Raw genomic sequence first — 14,754 nt, 5'->3', positions numbered from 1 at the left:
CCCGGCTCCGCTCCAGGCAAGGCCGCCGCAGCCCGGCCGTGGCCTCCACGAGGGGCGGGGCGGGGCGGGGCGGGGCGGGCGGCGCTGCTGACACCCGGCCTCGCCGAGTCCCAGCCTGCAGCCCTGGCGAGCCCGCCAGTGAGAGCGGGCCTGTCCCGGCTCCCGAGCGCCGCTCTGGCCGGGCCAGCCCCGCCCTCCCCTGCCCGCCAGCGCCCCGCGGTCGGCGCTCAGCCAGGCGGGACGCTGGGGATTTGTGACGCGCGGCCCTTTGTTCCCCAGCCGCTCGGCGCGGCGGCCGCTGGCGCTGCCGTGAGGGGCGAGGGAGCCGGTCGGATACGCTCCGTTTGGCGGGGAAAGGCTGATTTGCTGGAGCAAATTTACAGGCGAGCAGGCGGCTGAGGGAATAACTTTTATTGGCCCAGCGTCTCCCGGTAAGGGTGGGAAGCTTTGCGGGTACTGCCGGCCCTTCGCCTAACTTACTGCAGAGGCCACAAGACTCTTGCCAAAACACAAGCAAGTTTATGCTGGAAACCTGCCAGTGTGGCAAAGGCAGCTGCCTCGCCCCAGGGAGCCTGGCAGCCCCCAGAGCCCCGGCCTCCCCCGCAGCTGGAGTCAGGGCTCTGGGGACTCCCTTCTCCACAGCGGCCGCCTTTGGAGGCCGGGGCTCTTGGGGCTGCTAGGCTGTATGCGTTGAGGCAAGGACCAAGCTGGGCCTGGAGCTTTTCTAGGATATAGCTGAGGGAGATTTCCAAACCTGAGCCATTCTTTTTAGGTGATAAATCTGAGGAACCGTCCCAGATTGAGGCGTTGGAACAAATTGATAAACTAAACTGTCCCAGAAGTGGTTTTGGAAAAAATTCATAAACTAAACAAAAAGAAAATGAGTACTTGTAGCACCTTAGAGACTAACTAATTTATTTGAGCACAAGTTTTCGTGACCTACAGCTCACTTCATCGGATGCATACTGTGGAAAATACAGAACATGTTTTTATACACACAAATCATGAAAAAATGGGTGTTAATCACTACAAAAGGTTTTCTCTCCCCCCACCCCACTCTCCTGCTGGTAATAGCTTATGTGAAGTGATCACTCTCCTTACAATATGTATGATAATCAAGGTGGGCCATTTCCAGTACAAATCCAGGGTTTAACAAGAACGTCTGACCGGGGGGGAGGGGTTAGGAAAACAAGGGGAAATAGGCTTGAATAGAGACTGGGAGTGGCTAAGTCATTATGCAAGGTAACCTAAGTTAATTGTATCCAATTTGCAAATGAATTCCAATTCAGCAGTCTCCCGCTGGAGTCTGGATTTGAAGTTTTTCTGTTGTAATATCGCAACTTTCATGTCTGTAATCATGTGACCAGAGAGATTGAAGTGTTCTCCGACTGGTTTATGAATGTTATAATCCTTGACATCTGATTTGTGTCCATTTATTCTTTTATGTAGAGACTGTCCAGTTTGACCAATGTACATGGCAGAGGGGCATTGCTGGCACATGATAGCATATATCACATTGGTGGATGTGCAGGTGAACGAGCCTCTGATAGTGTGGCTGATGTTATTAGGCCCTGTGATGGTGTCCCCTGAATAGATATGTGGGCAATTGGCAACGGGCTTTGTTGCAAGGATAGGTTCCTGGGTTAGTGTTTCTGTTGTGTGGTATGTGGTTGCTGGTGAGTATTTGCTTCAGGTTGGGGGGCTGTCTGTAGGCAAGGACTGGCCTATCTCCCAAGATTTGTGAGAGTGTTGGGTCATCCTTCAGGATAGGTTGTAGATCCTTGATAATGCGTTGGAGGGGTTTTAGTTGGGGGCTGAAGGTGACGGCTAGTGGCGTTCTGTTATTGTCTTTGTTAGGCCTGTCCTGTAGTAGGTGACTTCTGGGAACTCTTCTGGCTCTATCAATCTGTTTCTTCACTTCCGCAGGTGGGTATTGTAGTTGTAAGAATGCTTGATAGAGATCTTGTAGGTGTTTGTCTCTGTCTGAGGGGTTGGAGCAAATGCGGTTGTATCACAGAGCTTGGCTGTAGACAATGGATCGTGTGGTGTGGTCAGGGTGAAAGCTGGAGGCATGTAGGTAGGAATAGCGGTCAGTAGGTTTCCGGTATAGGGTGGTGTTTATGTGACCATCGTTTATTAGCACTGTAGTGTCCAGGAAGTGGATCTCTTGTGTGGACTGGACCAGGCTGAGGTTGATGGTGGGATGGAAATTGTTGAAATCATGGTGGAATTCCTCAAGAGCTTCTTTTCTATGGGTCCAGATGATGAAGATGTCATCAATATAGCGCAAGTAGAGTAGGGGCGTTAGGGGATGAGAGCTGAGGAAGCGTTGTTCTAAGTGAGCCATAAAAATGTTGGCATACTGTGGGGCCATGCGGGTACCCATAGCAGTGCCGCTGATTTGAAGGTATACATTGTCCCCAAATGTAAAATAGTTATTGGTAAGGACAAAGTCACAAAGTTCAGCCACCAGGTTAGCCATGACATTATCGGGGATAATGTTCTTGATGGCTTGTAGTCCATCTTTGTGTGGAATGTTGGTGTAGAGGGCTTCTACATCCATAGTGTAAGGACAAAGTCACAAAGTTCAGCCACCAGGTTAGCCGTGACATTATCCAGGATAGTGTTCTTGACGACTTGTAATAAGTCAGCAGGACCAGATGCTAGTGAGAACTTAAGGATTGCCGTCCTGGGACAGAACAAAGGTCCATCTAGCCCAGTATCCTATCTTCTGACCAATGCCAGGTGGAAACTCAGATGTGAAATTGCAGAAGTACTAACTGTTGCATGTAACCTGTCATTTAAATCAGCTTCTGTACCAGGTGACTGGAGGATAGCTAATATGACACTAATTTTTTAAGAAGGCTCCAAAGGTGATCCTGATAATTACAGGCTGGTAAGCCTAACTTCAGTCGTGGGCAAACTGGTTGAAAAAAGAACAGAATTGTCAGACACAGATTAACATGATTTGCTGGGGAAGAGTCAACATGAAGTCATTGTGGATAGTTCTCTGAAAACATCCACTCAACGTGCAGTGGCAGTCAAAAAAGCTAACAATGTTGGGAATCATTAAAAAGGGATCAATAATAAGACTAAATATCATATTGCTTCTATATAAATCTATGATACGCCCACATCTTTAATACTGTGTTCAGATGTGGTCACCCATCTCTAAAAATATATATCGGAATTGGAAAAGGTAAAGAAAAGAGCAACAAAACTGATTACGGGTATGGAACAGTTTCCATATGAGGAGAGATTAATAAGATTGGGACTTTTCAGCTTGGAAGAGAGACGACTAAGGGGGAATATGATAGAGGTCTATAAAATCATGACTGGTGTGGAGAAAATAAATATGGAAGTTACTGCTCGTAACATATGAACAAGGGGTCACTAAATGAAAATAATAGGCAGCAGGTTTAAAAACAAACAAAAGGAAGTATTTTTTCACACAGTGCACAGTCAATCTGTGGAATCTTTGCCAGAAGATGTGAAGGCCAAGACTATAACAGGGCTGGAGGCTGCATGCTGTTTGATCTTCATTCTCCCAGGGATGGGAGGGTCTGGGAGACCCAGCCAGCTGTCGCAAAAGGTGAGGAAGGGCAGGGCCATACCACATCCCCTAGCTGGAGGGTAAAGAAATTGGGGGAAGTAAAGGGTGCTGGTGTCTGGGCTGGGAGCTGCCCCGCGGCTGGGCTCCGTGGAGAGTGGGGGCTGGTGTCTGGGCCAGGGGCTACTCCGCAGCTGGGCGGAAGGGGGGGCATAGGAGGTGGGGGGCGTGAGTGGCTGGACTCTGTGGGGACTCGTGTCAGGGGGCTGCCCCATGGCTGGGCTCTGGTGGGAGGGGGGATACTGGTGTCTGGGCTGGGAGGTGTCCCGTGGCTGGACTGTGGGGGGAAGGAGGTGTGGGTGTCTGTGCCAGGGGGTCTGGAGGGATGGGAGTGCAGGTGTCTGGGATCTGGGGGCACCACACAGTTTCCTTGAGCAGTCCCCAACTGGAACTGGGTTGTGGTAGGGGTTTCTTTAACACTTTACTCCTGGGGGAATGTTTTTTGCTGTTTGTATTGTTGACGGGTGTTTTGAAATAAATTACCAAAATAATTGAAACTGGAGTGTTTATATTGTATTATTTTGACAAATAAAATATGGAGAATTTTAAAATATTGTGTGCAGAATTTTAAAATTTTTTTGTGCAGAATTCCCCCAGGAGTAATAAATTTTCTGAATAAAATAAAAGTCTTTCTTTATGAACAATATGAAACACCACTAATAAACGAAGACTAAAACCAGTAATAAAATAAAGTGCATATAGCAAACATGAAACAGTGCAAAACACTGAAACCAGTTTCCTATTTTTGCCGGTCTCTGGCCCCCTGTTCTCCTTTTCCTTTCTAGCACAAGTAGCATGCACTGGGTGCTGTTGCGGAGAGGTAGAGGACTTCTGGGGGTACATTTGCCCTGTCCAACAAGCATTGAGTCCCGGTTCATGGGCCACCCAACTATGGCATTGTGCAGTGCGTTCCTGGGCTGCAGGGCATGTCGGAGAGGTCTCAGGACCTGGTGTGAGTGGAGCAGGAGCTTGCACTCTTGCAGCCATTAGCACAAGCAGCTGCTCAAACAGGGTTTTCTGCTGTATTCAGTCTTCCTCCCTCAAGCAACATTCCTGCTCCAGAAGCTGCGCTGAAAATCTATCAGTGTGCTCTACAGCCTGTCCATGCCTTTCCACTCCTATGAATCCTTTTCCCTTTAGTATTGTGTCTGCTTGTTGACTCCATTCAGGATGTCCACTATGAGTTAATTACAGAAATGCTTCCTCTTTGACCACTCCTTGACCGTTCAAAATCCCAGGCTCCTGCTGGACCGTGGCTGGGCGGCAGAGGTGGAAGTGCCTGAAAGCAGACATCAAACAGTACATTGTCTCAGTACTTCAAAAAAAAGTTCAGTGCATCCTCAGAAAAAAGTGCCTGTGGAATCTCAAAGCCAAAAAAATGATACTTTGTAAAACTCAGCCTCACTATGTTCTCAGATGAATACTTCTGTTCCTAGAAGCTCCATGGCCATAATTGAGTTAAGCAGAGTGAAAAGAGTGCACACATAATGGTAAGATGACATTTACAAATGCTATATGTTTAAAAATTGCAGACTGTTGTAGCCAGGGGCAGTGGGGTTATGCCATGGTTTACTACCTAAGGTTTCTCAGTCCTTTCAGGCATTCCACAGTCTGGGGGACGTGACAATCCTGGAGTTTCCTGAATGCCAAAGAGATTTTATGCCATGCTACCAGTGGTAAGCCAGCTGTCTATGCTACAGAGGTTTCAAGCTTATGGTGACTGAGCAGCACATCTATGAGTGGGGTGGACCACAGTCCTGATTAGGAGAGCCCAGAAAATATACCCTTTCCTGAAATGAGACTACCCATGGGGAATTCCTACTCTGCGAAAAGTTTGCAACTATCAGCACCCAGGATTGGGTCAAAATTAAAGGGAAATCAACAGGATGCTGTGTTAGCATCCACACGGTTTACGGTCTCCCTATAGCTTACAATGCAGCCTGCTCTGACTAAATATACTATGGATTACATGCAAACACACCTGACAATATGGACTCTCAAAGAACTACATGGACAGTCACCCCCCTTTGCCCAATATATTTGTATACTGCACACAATTCCCCCCCCCCCCACACACCCTGGGGTATTTCAGACATTGATTTACTCACCCACTCTCTACATTTTCCCCAACCTTCATGTACAGTTTACTGTTTACAGGTAGCTTGTTACGCTATGGCATACTAAAAGGGAAGGCAGTATTCTTTCTTTTAACGCCCCAGCACATCTTTAAGCATTTGCGAGTATCTAAAAAAACTTTAAAGTTAAATGCTTGTTTAACAGTTGTTTGTGTTTCTTGGTCTCTATTTTGAATGCTGTGTGGTGGTGGTGTGGAAAGTGATGCCAAGATGCTGGGGTACATTCCACCATTAGTAGATACACATGACTACTTATGTCCTGTAATAAAAAGTGCAATGGGTCATAAACTGGAAATCCCTCCCATTTGACTATTATCATTAACAATAAACAAGGAGCCAAACACTTACCAGCCTTCGGGGCTTTTTCTTACTTTTCTGTTTTTGCTGCTGGTTTTGCAGCAGGCTGTTCTTCCAAGGGGGTCATCAAACAGCTCCTCTGAGTATGGGCCCAGGACATGCTGCATCTGCTCCAGTGGCACAGTTTCTTCGGGGATTGGTTGGAACCCCAGAGTCACTTTGCTGGCTTGATCTATGAGGCACCTGTTGGCTCCTCTCTGGGCTGGTACTAGATTTGGGGGTCAGAAGGTCACGACTCTGGCTGATCAGGCTATCATAAACCACTGGGGACTCAGTGCTTGATGCAGTTCCCAGCACCCAGGCAAAGTCCTCAAAAGAGACAGGATGACAGGGAGTTCCCAGAGGTGTTCTCACCCCTGGCTTTCTGGTAGTCTCTCCTGAGCTGCTTACTCTACTCCCAGACTGGTGACCAGTGCTGTTGAATTCCCAATGCAGCCAGGTTGTCTGCTATTTCTTGGTATGCATAGTCATTTCTGGTCACTTCTCTTACTGAAGTTGAATTTTTTGCTTGCCTCGTACCAGTAATTTATTGGAATCTGACTGTGGTCTCATGACCAGGCAGTGCACTTGGTAGCAGCAAAGATGCTTCGTTCTGCTTGCAGCTCAGTGGTCTGTAAGGAGAGTTTGAGAGTTGCAGGCTCTGATGCCAGAACCTCCTTATTCACAAATCTCCAAGAACAAAAGTGACTTTATGACCATTCCCCAAATTTGTGTCTGAAGTGGTTGCTTGGCTTTGTTTGAATACTGTGGATGTGCAAAGCATTGACTAAGTGATTGCCCTATTGGATTTACCATGGATTTCACTCTAGGTATGGTAAACCCTTCATAGATTCACAGATACTAAGGTCAGAAGGGACCATTATGATCATCTAGTCTGACCTGCACAACGAAGGCCACAGAATTTCACCCACCCACTTCTGCGAAAAACCTCTCACCTATGCCTGAGTTATTGAAGTCCTCAAATTGTGGTTTAAAGACTTCAAGGAGCAGAGAATCCTCCAGCAAGTGACCCGTGCCCCATGCTACAGAGGAAGGCGAAAAACCTCCAGGGGCTCTTCCAATCTTCCCTGGAGGAAAATTCCTTCCCAAACCCAAATATGGCGATCAGCTAAACCCTGAGCATATGGGCAAGATTCACCTGCCAGATACTACAGAAAATTCTTTCCTGGGTAACTCAGATGCCACCCCATCTGACATCCTATCGCAGGCCATTAAGCCTATTTACCATGAATATTTAATTACCAAAATCATGTTATCCCATCATACCATCTCCTCCATAAACTTATCAAGTTTAATCTTAAAGCCAGATAGATCTTCTGCCCCCACTGCTTCCCGTGGAAGGCTATTCCAAAACTTCACTCCTCTGATGGTTAGAAACCTTCGTCTAATTTCAAGTCTAAACTTCCTGGTGGCCAGTTTATATCCATTTGTTCTTGTGTCCACATTGGTACTGAGCTTAAATAATTCCTCTCCCTCTCTGGCATTTATCCCTCTGATATATTTATAGAGAGCAATCATTTCTCCCCTCCACCTTCTTTTAGTTAGGCTAAACAAGCCAAGCTCCTGTTCCCACTACAAAATATTACATATAAAAAAATCTGGCAACTGAAAGAGCTAAGGCTGCCCTGCTGGCTGTAGTAAAGGTAAAGGCATAGGTGAAAAATTCCCCCAGAGCATGCTGGAACTCAGAGGCTGAGTTGGAAGCCAAGATAACATCTGTGGATGCTTCTCTGTGGAAAATGCTACAGCCTGAGGTGCCCATTGGGGCTGGTACACCTGAACAGGGGAATATTGATTTGGCCAGATTGTAAAACCAAGACCCTATCACAGCTAAATTGAGCCCAGACAGAGATTCAAAAGAATAGAAAGGAGGTCCCTTAATGATTGTACAAACCCGTGATGGAGACTCAATCTGGGTAGCCAAACCCAGTGATCAATGATTTTGGATTGTACCAGAGAAATATAAAATCACTTTTATTTATGTGTCATGATATACCCACTGGCAGCCATCAAGGTATTAAAAATACTGTCAAGAATACAGCAGATTGATTGGCTGGCATGGATAAATCAGGATGTTAGGTAATATGTAGAAAATTTTCTAGTTTATGCCCAAGTAAATTCTGAACCTGTCAACAGAAAAGCAAAATGGAGACATCAACAAATTGATGTTCCTGGATTCAACTACAAATTGATTTTATTGGCCCATTGCCAAAAATGGCCTGAGGAAATCTATACACCTTGGTCATTGTGGATGCTTTCTCCAAATGGGTAGAAGTGATCCCTATAAGAAACAATGAGGCAGTTGCTACTGTTAAAGTTCTGCTTGAGCAAAGCTTTATCAGATGTGAACTTTCCACAGGCATAGGTATCAACTTCCCCTTTACCCAGGGGGTGTTTGACCCCCCCTTCCGCCCAGGCCCCGCCCCTGTTCTCAAGCCCCTGCCCCTCCTCTTTCCACCCCATCCCGAGAGTGCCATGTCCTCACTACTTCCGTTCCCTCCCAAAGCCAACCTGCACACTGTGAAACAGCTGTTTGCAGCAGGCGGGAGATGCTGGGTGGGAGGGGGAGGAGTGATCAGCAGGGGAGAGGTGCTGGGGGCAGGGAGAGGGGGGAACTTGGTTGCCAGTGAGTGCTGGAGCACCCACAGAGTCAGCATCTATGCCCACAGGTAACTGGTTCAGATCAAGGAACACATTTTAGTGGTGAGAGAATGCGTAACACCGTAATAATGCTGGGAATACAGGAAAAAAAATCACTGAGCAGCCATACTCATCAACATTGGGAGAAAGAAATAATAGCACTTTAAATTTTATGTTTACTAAACACATTGAAGAAAATAAAAAAAGATTGGGACATTAAATTTCCCTTAATACTGACAGCTCTTTGAGCTACTCCAGATAGAACAATGGGGATAGCACCGTTTGAAATCTTGACAGGTATAAAATGGTGTTGCCTGAACAACTGCTTTGTGCTGTGCCAGGCTTGGTACAACGCTGTTGTAACTGTTCAGTGGTTGCTGCAGGTAGAAGAACACCTGAGAGAAGTTAATCTGTGGGAAGCTACAAACATAGGTGTGAGATAAAGACAGACTGTTTGATGTTTAGATGCCACAACAAAGGTGCAAGAGTGGCAAATAGATCAAGTAATGATAAATATCTACAATGAAAAAGGAAACCCAGGAAAGGGTTAATTAGTCAAAATAATGATTGTTGGAAATCACACTATGGGTAACATGAAATGCAATAGGGGTATATGTGTGTGTAATATACATTCTGTTCTATATATATTCAGAAACAGTCAAAAACCTTTAAAGAGATCCAAGCAGGGGAAATGCCTAGCTTCATTCCCAATAAATATTTGCTGAATTGGTACAACTGTGCACGGAGGCTGATATCCTCTGAAATCTAGCTGAGGTAACAATGTCTCCTCTTGATTATAGTTACTATTCAGAAGACTTATTTCTCACTTTCCCTGTCAACCATTGAGAAGACGGATGTGTATGAGACCAAAGTATGTAGGTAGCTATCCTCAAAGACTCTATTTTGAAGTAATGTGGACAGGTACCTCAGACACTGGTGAACCACATGGAATGGTGACAGACACCCCTTCTGGACTGTTACACAAAGGTGCAAGCCAAACAGATTGGGTGATGTGATTCCCCAGGAGCTATGCAATCCATCTATTATTCCTGGGGGAATTCTGTGCCACTGCGCAATGCAGAATTTTGCAGAAATTAACCTGCGTGCAGAATTTCCCTTCTCATTTCCTGAATTTCCTGAAATGGGCTGCAGTGCTGCTGGATGCCACTGGGGGCTGCTGGACCCAGCAGAGCCCTGTTTGTATATAGAAGACACTGCTGCGGGAAGAGGAAGGGAGCTAGAGGGTTCCTGACAGCTGCAGTTCTCACCATGCCCTGAGGGAAAGAGAGGGTGGTGCACAGGAAACTGAGTGCAAGCCTGGGACGAAGCATCAGGCTGTTTCTCCCTCTGGATCCCTGGGTGGGCCACAACTGGGCTCAGGGGGAGGGGGTGCAGGTATCTGGGCAAGGGTGGGCCCTGTGGCTGGGCTCTGGGGGTGCAGGTATCTGGATGGGCTCGGGGGTGGAGGTATCGAGCCTGGGGGGCCCCACACCTGGGCTCTGGGAGGAAGGGAGTATGGGTATACGGGCCAGGGGGGGTTCCCATAGCTGGGTTCTGGGGGTGAAGGGGGTGCGGGTATCTGGGCCCGGCCCCCCACAGCTGGGCTCTGGGGGGAGGGAGTTCAGGTGTATTGGCTGGGGGAGGGGCTGTGACTGGGCCCTGGGATGGAGGGCTTGTGAGTGTTGGCCCCCTGGATGGGCTGGGGGGGGGGGGCAGGTGAAAGGGGCAGGAAAACAGGAACTGGTTTGTCATAGGGGTTTCTTTAACTCTCTACTGCTGGGGGAATTTTTGTGTCTCTATTGTTACAGACATGCTTGTTAACAGGTACAGTAATTCCTCACTTAACATCCTCTAGCTTAATGTTTCGATCTTACATCCCTGCGCCATTACAGAACATGCTTGTTTAAAGTTGTGCAAAGCTCCACTATAACGTCGTTTGGCTGCCTGCTTTGTCCATAGCTGGCAGCCCCCCCACCCAGCACCTCCTGCCCGCCAGTGGACCCCGTGGATCAGTGCCTTTCCCCTGCTTCCCTGCCTACTGCCTGCAGCAATCAGCTGGTTTGCGGTGTTCAGGAGGGAGGGGGGATTAGTGAGGATTCGGCGTGCAGGCTTCCCCTCCCGCCCTGCATGCCGCAAACCAGCTGATTGCTGTGGGCAGGAGGCAGGGGGGGAGGAGCGAGGACGCGGCATGTGGAGTAAAGGGGGAGGAGGTGGTGGGGGAGAAGATGCGAGTTAAGAGTGAGGGCTTGGGGGAAGGGATGGAATGGGTGGGGGCCGAGGATTGAGCCTCCTGCCCTGGTGCTTGCACAGTAGGGGAAGTTGCCGCTGCAGCTGCGCAACGTGCTTCTAGCCTACGGCACCTTCAGCCTCCTTCCCTGCCTCATTGTCTGCCATGCCAGTGGGCTGTGCCTGTGTAGGGTAAAGGGGGGCACCTCCCATTGCTTCATACTCAGCAATGATGTTCCCATTGCTTCATACTCAGCAATGATGATTGTAGTATTAAATTGTTTCTTTAAAATTGTTTAAAACTTACAACTGTATTAAACTGCTTATTTAAAATGTATATAATGCCTTTTGTCTGGCAAAATTTTTTTTTCCTGGAACCTAACCCCCACCTATTTACATTAATTCTTATGGGGAAACTGAATTCGCTTAAAGTCGCATTTTTCAGGGACATAACTACAACATTAAGTGAGGAGTTATTGTATTTTGAAATAAATTACCAAAATAATTGAAACTTGATTATGTAGTGTTATTTGACAAATAAAATTTGCAGAATTTTAAAATATTGTGTGCAGAATTTTAAATTTTTTGGCCAAGAATGCCCCCAGGAGTAATCTATGGTATAAAACAGAAATGAGACAGAAACCCAAGAAAGAACTCATCTCAACTGCCCAATAAAAGCTGAATACCTGGAGTGGACATTAGAGATTTGCCACATATGTGGGAAATGGAGAATACTGTATGGTCACACAATAGTTAAATATAATTATGAAGGGAAGGTGTCATAACTATACAGCTATGGGTAGCCTAGAAATCCTCGTTACCTGTAAGGGGTTAAGAAGCTCAAATAATCTGGTTGGCACCTGGCCAAAAGGACCAATGGGGAAAGAAGATACTTTCAAATCTGGTGGTGGTGGGGGGAAAGGCTTTGTTTGTGTGTTCTCTTGGGAAGCAGAAAAGCATCAGGTCAGAAAACGCCTTCTCCTATAAACCATCCTAAAATGAGTCTCAATATTGCAAAAAGAGTAAGAAAGTAGGCAAGGCACGTTAAATTATCTTTTATTTTAGCTTGTGAATTTTCCCTTTGCTAGAGGGAGGTTTATTCCTGTATTTTGTAACTTTAAAACTAAGCCTAGAGGGAGTTCTGCTGTTTTTTTGAATCTTTTGTTACCCTGTAATGTTATCTTCCACCCTGATTTTACAGAGCGGATTCTTTTACCATTTTTTAAATAAAATTCTTCTTTTAAGAACCTGATTAATTTTTTCAGTGTCCTAAGACCCAGGGGGGTTGATCTGTGCTCACTTTGTAACCAGTTGGTTAGGATATTATTCTCAAGCCTCCCCAGGAAAGGGGGTGTAAGGGCTTGGGGGGATATTTTGAGGGAATAGGAACTCCAAGTGGTCCTTTCCCTGATTCTTTTTCTAAATCACTTGGTGGTGGCAGCATACCATCCAAGGACAAAGGATTTGTGCCTTGCGGAAGTTTTTAATCTAAGCTTTCATGTGGGTCCCCACAACTGTACCACAGAGTTCAGAGTGGGGAGAGAACCTTGACATGGTGGCAGCGTGGTGGGATCATTTTGAACCAAAAGCACAGAGCTTAGGATTTTAAAAGGACAAAAAATTTTTTCCCCCTTTTGGCTACTTGGAAGCAGGGAGGTTTTAAGCTGAGAGCAGCTGGAGTTTTTTTTCCTCTGCCTCAAGGCAGAGGAGTCAAGTTACAGCAAGGGAATTCACAAGATAGGGGTTTTTTTTCTTTCTATCTCTCAGGTTAAGCTAGGCTAAGTGCAGAAAGGCTAGGATGACAGAAAGTGACGTCCAAAAAACCCTGAAATTAGCCAGATTTGAAGCTGAAGAAATACAAAAGGAACATGAAAGACAGCTGCAACTTAGACAGATGGAGATTGATGCACAAGTGGCCAGAAAAAAAGCTGCTAGGAAGGCAGAAAAAGCTAGGGAAGAGGCTGCCCAGAAGCGGGCTATGGAGGCCCAGATTGAGGCCCAAAAGCATGAACAGGCTGTTATGAAGTTGAAGAGACAAAACCCTTCAGCTGCTGGCTCCACTTCCCCAAAAATCCACAAATGGGAGCGACTATGTCCGCAGTATAATGAATCCAGTGATGTGGTTGAATATTTCATCACCTTTGAGAGACTGTGCACCCTCCATACAATTCCTGATGATCACAAGATGACCACATTGGTAGCAAAATTGACTGGAAGAGCTCTGGACATATTCAACAAGATGCCTATTAAGGATGCTTCTAAATATGGTAAATTTAAGAATTTGGTTTTAAAACAATTTCAAATTACACCTAAAATTTATAAAGTAAAATTTAGAGCCCTTACAAGAGGGGCTGGACTAAGTAATGTGGCTTATGTAAACCAGATAAAGGATCTGTTGGATAAATGGGTCAAAGGAAGGGATGTAACTAGCTTTAAAGGAATGTGTGATTTGGTTATACAGGAGCAGTTCCTGACCATAACCAATAATGATGTAAAACAGTGGTTATGGGATAAGAAAATGGACTCAGCAGAAAGTCTTGCTTCTTATACTGATCAATACAAGCAGTCCCAGGCCGCCAAAGAGGCGAGGAAAATCAGAACAAAACGTGTGGAGGTAGCAGAGAGGAACAACCCTGGTCACAGTTTGGGTGGATACCAGAAGGGACACCCTGAGACCATACCATACCACCGGGGGCAGCCCAAGGCCCCACCTACACCCCAAAGAAAACTCCAGACACCTTATTGTCCCACCACACCCCAGAACCAGTCAGCTGGGCGATGTTTTAAATGTAACGAGCCCGAGCATGTAAAGGCCAACTGTCCCAAGAACCCCAATAGATTACAGTTCATTACACCGGGGTCACACCAAAGGTCCTCAGGCCCAGATGCTTCCCAGATACCCTCAAAGCAAAGGGAAACTGTGAGTATGGGCAGGAAGAAGGTTACAGCGTGGAGGAACACTGAAGCACAGGTGTCAGCTATCCACCAATCAATAGTAGATCCCAACTTAATCAACCCAGAGGTCCAAGTGACGATACAACCCTTCAAGTCAAACTCTTTTGACTTGCCTACAGACAAGTTGCCTGTCCAGTACCAGGGGTGGTCAGGAATGTGGACTTTTTCAGTCTATGATAATTATCCCATTCCCATGTTGCTGGGGGAGGACTTGGCCAACCATGTAAAGCTAGCCAAGAGGGAGGGAATGGTCACCCGCAGCCAGGCTAAGCAAGCCATCACAGCTAGCTCTGTTCCTGAGCCTTTTACAAGGGCCCAGTCTGTGTTACCAAAGACTCAGACGGAGCCAGTCCCAGAACCGGAACTGGCAGAGCAACCAGCACCAGAACCATTGCCAGCACTGAGTCCAGTGCTTGCAACCCCGTCTACAGCTCCAACGCTAGAGGGTAACACTGAGCCTGCACTGGCAGCAGCAAATTAACCTATGCAAGAGGCTCAGCCAGAGCCTGAATTAACAACATAGTGCACCAGTGAAGAGCAGTTCACAGTCAACGGAAACCGCCCCATCACCTACATTGCTTCCAGAGGGACCAAGCCCAAGTCCACAATCCAGTGAGGAACTGATGTCTCCAGAATCAAGGAAACAGTTCCAGACCAAACAGGAAGCAAATAAAAGCCTCGAGGGTGCTTGGACAGCGGCACGGAGCAACCCACCGCCTCTTAGCTCTTCTAATCAATCCCGGTTTGTTGTAGAAAGAGGACTTTTATACAAGAAAACTCTTTCTGGTGGACACCAGGAAAACTGGCATCCTCAGAGACAGTTGGTAGTTC

The 14,754-nt window shown here is 46.7% G+C and overlaps 1 long non-coding RNA gene across 1 annotated transcript; it reads left to right on the top strand.

Annotated features, from left to right (window-relative positions):
• Window positions 1-205: 205 nt before the first annotated feature.
• LOC311526063 lies at window positions 206-6,077 on the top strand. The gene is made up of 3 exons (XR_014712943.1): window positions 206-431; window positions 3,456-3,592; window positions 4,396-6,077. It is a non-coding gene; the product is annotated as an uncharacterized lncRNA (long non-coding RNA).
• The last annotated feature ends 8,677 nt before the right edge of the window (window positions 6,078-14,754 follow it).

Source organism: Lepidochelys olivacea (genome assembly GCF_965140295.1).
Source record: "Lepidochelys olivacea isolate rLepOli2 genome assembly, chromosome: 9".
Taxonomy (NCBI): Eukaryota; Metazoa; Chordata; order Testudines; family Cheloniidae; genus Lepidochelys; species Lepidochelys olivacea.
The sequence above is the reverse complement of the archived record's forward strand: the minus strand, read 5'-3'. Positions and strand labels throughout refer to the sequence as shown.